Genomic DNA, 6,000 nt, shown 5'->3' with positions numbered 1-6,000 from the left:
CTTGTAAACACCAAATGTCAGAAATAGGCTTAAGTCATGAAAGGGTTAAGTAGTCCAAAACACAAAGGGCAATGGGCCCCCCCAAACCTTGGGCTCCAAGGGACTTCTAGTCATCCAGTCAATGGAGTTCTCACCTCTAAAGCCTTTGAGGCCTATGGTGTGTCAGAAACAAGATCCTCAAATCTTTTCGTGGGCTCTATGCATGATGACCTCCCAGAAACTCCGTCCTATGCATTTCGTCATATAGTGCAGGGTTCGACAAAACCCGGGCGACAGGTCGCAATTGTGACTAGAATTAGTGACCTGGCACCTGGGGCGGCACAGCTGGGGTATCCTTGTGTCTCCGTGCGCCCCCCACCTCCCCCGCCCCCGCGATCGTAACAGAAAGTGAAAAGGAATCTCTGAGTGGAAGGAACTCTCCCTTTTTGGTGGTTGTCATTGGAACAGGGCCTCCTAGCCTAAGCGAGAAAAAAAAATAAAAAATAAAAGAAACCTCTTATATGATTATATCATACATTGCATAAAAGCAGGGCCGTCTTAAAGCGGGGGTTCACCCTTAGAGGGCACTTTTCCCCCTTCGCTTCCTGCTCGTTATTACTAGGGGAAACGGCTATTTATTTTAAAATAGGTGCAGTACTTACCCGTTTACGAGACGCATCCTCTCCGTCGCTTCCGGGTATGGGCTTCGGGAATGGGCGTTCCTTCTTGATTGACAGGTTTCCGAGAGGCTTCCGACGGTCGCATCCATCGCGTCACGATTTTCCGAAAGAAGCCGAACGTCGGTGCGCAGGCGCAGTATAGAGCCGCACCGACGTTCGGCTTCTTTCGGCTACGAGTGACGCGATGGATGCGACCGTCGGAAGCCTCTCGGAAGAATGTCAATCAAGAAGGAACGCCCGCTCCCGAAGACCCATACCCGGAAGCGACGGAAGAAGATGCAGCTCGAAAACGGGTAAGTACTGCACCTATTTTAATACAAATAGCCGATTCCCCTAGACCGAACGAGCAGGAATCTAGGGGAAGAAAAAAAAAATTTTTAGAAATGGGTGAACTCCCGCTTTAATAGCATCATGGGCCCCTGGGCAAAGTAATGCACTGGGGCCCCTACCAGCTTGCCCCGAATTAAACATATTCATTAGTACTTTCAATAAAATAGATTTTGACAAAAGGAAAACATTCTATAAATTAAAGACTAGTCAACACAAAGGGCACAGTACAGAGGGGGGGGGGGGGGGTAGGGGGGCACAATACTGGGATTAGGAGGGCACAATACTGGGATTGGGAGGGCACAATACTGGGATTAGGAGGCCACAGAACTGGGATTAGGAGGGCACAATACTGGAAAAAGGAGGGCACAGTACTGAGATCAGGAGTGCACAATACTGGGATCAGAAAAGGGCACAATACTGGGATTAGGAGGGCACAATACTGGGATCAGGAGGGCACAATACTGGGATTAGTAGGGCACAATACTGAGATCAAGAGGGCACAATACTGGGATTAGGAGGGCACAATACTGGAATCAGGAGGGCACAGTAGTGGGATCAGGAGGGCACAATACTGGGATCAGGAGGGCACAGTACTGGGATCGGGAGGGCACAATACTGGGATCAGGAGGGCACAATACTGGGATCGGGAGGGCACAGTACTGGGATCAGGAGGGCACAATACTGGGATCAGAAGGGCACAATACTGGGATCAGGAGGGCACAATACTGGGATCAGGAGGGCACAATACTGGGATCAGGAGGGCACAGTACTGGGATCGGGAGGGCACAGTACTGGGCTGGAATCAGGAGGGCACAATACTGAGATCAGGAGGGCACAATACTGGGATCAGGAGGGCACAATACTGGGATCAGGAGGGCACAATACTGGGATCAGGAGGGCACAGTACTGGGATCAGGAGGGCACAGTACTGGGATTAGGAGAGCACAGTACTGGGATCAGGAGGGCACAATACTGAAATCAGGAGGGCACAATACTGGGATCGGGAGGGCACAGTATAGATTTTGGGAAGCTTTCCCGGAACACGACCATACTGGGACAGTTTCGTAAAAAGCATGACTGTCGCAGCAAATCCGGGACAGTTGTCAAGTATGATGTAATGCAAGATTATTGTGGGGGCCCCCCATGTACCTGGGGCCCCTGGGCAGTGCCCAGTAGTGCCCTTGCATTAAGATGGCCCTGCATAAAAGTAATAACTTGTATAAATCCGCCCTCCAAACTTATAAAAAATCCCAGAAAATGCAGATTTGAAGACATCACCATAAATGCTTTTTCCTCATTGTTTCCATTGGCAAAATCATTATCAGCGCGAATCCCTTCTACCTTCCGTATAATAAATATAAGCCCTCTAAGATAAAACGCATCCCTCCGGGATGAGCCGATGGGGGGATGGGGGTTCCCGAATCAGAACGTTGGAATAATAATGAGATTCGAGCGCGCCCTCCTGTTCCCTCGTTTGATTAACCTGTCAATCCGCTTCGCAGCATTGAAAATAATTAACTCTTATCTTGTGAAATGGTAATTTTTTTGTCCTGCGTTTTTATTTTTTTCACAGATTTAAGACATTTTACGCGTTCGGCTATTAGTCACGATCGGGTTGCTGTCTCGGGGCTCTCGGCTGACACCGTGTTTGTTAATCTTCCTCCTGAGGAAGAGGCCCGGCTGCTCTTCAGTGTGAGGAACGTATGTACTAAATAAATCTTATTCCATCGCTTCCTCACACACCTTGCACCCCCGTCATTAATCCTCACTTCTTCTTCCAGGAACCCGCGCTGCTCATTGAAATGTTATTCAGCAGCCACAGAAACTGTATTATCTCTATTTTTAGGTTTCCGCGCCTCCGATTCCTTCTCTGCATTTTCTTTTTTTAATGGAATATTTTGAAAATATAGCTGAGACCAAGCTGCGTCCCATGGGGGAGATTCCCCTTAAATTCCTCTTCCTGTCACCGTCTCCCGTGTCTCCTACTTCCTCTCCATTCTATAATAGAAGAGGTATTATACGCCCCTCTCCGGCCTCCTATGTCTCCTACCTCCTCTCCATTCTATAATAGAAGAGGTATTATACTCTTCTCTTTGGTGTCCTGAGTCTCCTACCTCCTCTCCATTTCTCTGTATTAGAAGAGGTATTTTACGCCCCTCTCTGGCCTCGTAAGTCTCCTACCTCCTCTCCATTCTATAATAGAAGAGGTATTATGCTCTTCTCTTTGGTGTCCTGAGGTCTTCTACCCCTCTCTCCATTCTATAATAGAAGAGGTATTATACTCTTCTCTTTGGTGTCCTGAGTCTTCTACCTCCTCTCCATTCTCTGTAAAGAAGAGGTATTATACGCCCCTCTCCCGGCTCCCGTGTCTCCTACCTCCTCTCCATTTCCTGTAATAGAAGAGGTATTATACGCCCCTCTCCGGCCATCCCGTGTCTCCTACCTCCTCTCCATTCTATATAGAAGAGGTATTATACGCCCTCTCCGGCCTCCCATGTCCCTCCTACCTCCTCTCCATTCTATAATAGAAGAGGTATTATACTCTTCTCTTTGGTGTCCTGAGTCTTCTACCTCCTCTCCATTCTCTGTAATAGAAGAGGTATTATACTCTTCTCTTTTGTGTCCTGAGTCTTCTACCTCCCTCCATCTCTGTAATAGAAGAGGTATTATACACCCCTCTCCGGCCTCCCATGTCTCCTACCTCCTCTCCATTCTATAATAGAAGAAGTATTATATGCCCCCTCTTCACGGCCTCCCATGTCTCCTACCTCCTCTCCATTCTATAATAGAAGAAGTATTATACGCCCCTCTCCGGCCTCCCATGTCTCCTACCTCATCCTCCATTCCCTGTAATAGAAGAAGTATTATACGCCCCTCTCCGGCCTCCCATGTCTCCTACCTCCTATCCATTCTCTGTAATAGAAGAGGTATTATACTCTTCTCTTTGGTGTCCTGAGTCTTCTACCTCCCCTCCATTCTCTGTAATAGAGAAGTATTTATACGCCCCTCTCCAGTCTCCCGTGTCTCCTACCCCCTCTCCATTCCCTGTAATAGAAGAGGTATTATACGCCCCTCTCCAGCCTCCCGTGTCTCCTACCCCCTCTCCATTCCCTGTAATAGAAGAGGTATTATACTCTTCTCTTTGGTGTCCTGAGTCTTCTACCTCCTCTCCATTCTCTGTAATAGAAGAAGCAATAGGAGATTATGGGGCCCCAGGCAATAGATTATGGGCCACACACACACACATACAGTAGCCACCCACAACACCTAAGTCCTGAAGAAGGTCTTTGTTTGTTGGGCCTCCAAAATGCATTAACTATGTAATGTTATCCTGTTGTGAACTAATATCATTATTGAAAGGTTTTGAACCATCTTCCCTTTTGTTTGGCGCTCTTATTATATTGTATAATATATGTTTCCTTCCCCCCGGCCCCTACACTATTGCTGTGCCTACATTGATGTTGGTAACAGAGGATGGAGTGGGGTGGGAGATACAAGCAATCTGACAGTCCCGCATGCTCCACCTATAACTAAAACACAAACCTTTGGGCGAGCTGGATTTTAAAATTGAACATTATAAGGGGCACAGCTTGATTCCCGTACTTGGTATTCTGGATGAGCTCCTCTGTCGGAGTCGAGCTGCACAGAACAAACAGAAAATGAAGAACTTTTGTAGGACGCTTGTGTCGCTGAAATGTAATTTGCTTTGCATTGACCGGCATTATTAGATTTTCAATAAAGTAATAAAAGAAAGATTACATTTTGATTAACAAATTAATTATGTCTATCGTAATTCTCCAGTGAGAGTCACACTTTATTTTGCAATAACAATTCGTTATTTTCCATCTCCCAGTAAAACACACAAGGACTGGGGGTGACGTGGACTTTAGCGGCCAGGCAGCCCCTTTATTCAACCACAAAACAGTTTAAAGTAACAATATAAGATACTGATAAACAACATCGGGACCTGTCGGTTCAAAGAAGGTTTCTTTGATGACCTCTAGTCAAAAGGCTTGACTAAGATCCACCCAGCTGCATCCCACCGGCTCGAGGACACCTCCAAAATTCACCATTTTCTGTAAGGGACATTCTTCTCACTGATCACCAATGTAAGGGACATCTTCTCACTGATCACCAATTGTAAGGAACATTCTTCCCACTGATCACCAATGTATCTCACTGATCACCAATGTAAGGGACATTCTTCTCACTGATCACCATGTAAGGAAAATTCTTCTCACTGATCACCAATGTAAGGAACATTCTTCTCACTGATCACCAATGTAAGAACATTCTTCTCACTGATCACCAATGTAAAGGAACATTCTTCCCACTGATCACCAATGTAAGGGACATTCTTCTCACTGATCACCAATGTAAGGAACATTCTTCTCACTGATCACCAATGTAAGGGACATTCTTCTCACTGATCACCAATGTAAGGAACATTCTTCCCACTGATCACCAATGTAAGGGACATTCTTCTCACTGATCACCAATGTAAGGAACATTCTTCCCACTGATCACCAATGTAAGGGACAATTCTTCTCACTGATCACCAATGTAAGGAGCATTCTTCCCACTGATCACCAATGTAAGGGACATTCTTCCCACTGATCACCAATGTAAGGGACATTCTTCCACTGATCACCATTGTAAGGGACATTCTTCCCACTGATCACCAATGTAAGGAGCATTCTTCTCACTGATCACCTATGTAAGGAACATTCTTCTCACTGATCACCAATGTAAGGGACATTCTTCTCACTGATCACCAATGTAAGGAACATTCTTTCGACATCGTAGACCAGTGTAAGGGACATTCTTCCCACTGATCACCAATGTAAGGGACATTCTTCCCACTGATCACCAATGTAAGGGACATTCTTCTCACTGATCACCAATGTAAGGAACATTCTTCCCACTGATCACCAATGTAAGGAACATTCTCCTCACTGATCACCAATGTAAGGGACATTCTTCTCACTGATCACCAATGTAAGGGACATTC

General features: G+C 46.2%; 1 protein-coding gene across 1 annotated transcript in view; it reads right to left on the bottom strand.

Annotated features, from left to right (window-relative positions):
- The window catches only part of PDE2A (phosphodiesterase 2A), a 394,708-nt gene that overhangs the window by 171,275 nt on the left and 217,433 nt on the right, over nt 1–6,000 (bottom strand). The window lies entirely within an intron of this gene.

The sequence above is a fragment of the Rana temporaria genome, chromosome 2, assembly GCF_905171775.1.
Source record: "Rana temporaria chromosome 2, aRanTem1.1, whole genome shotgun sequence".
Taxonomy (NCBI): Eukaryota; Metazoa; Chordata; class Amphibia; order Anura; family Ranidae; genus Rana; species Rana temporaria.
Note: the sequence above shows the minus strand (reverse complement) of the source record. Positions and strands in the feature narration are given on the sequence as shown.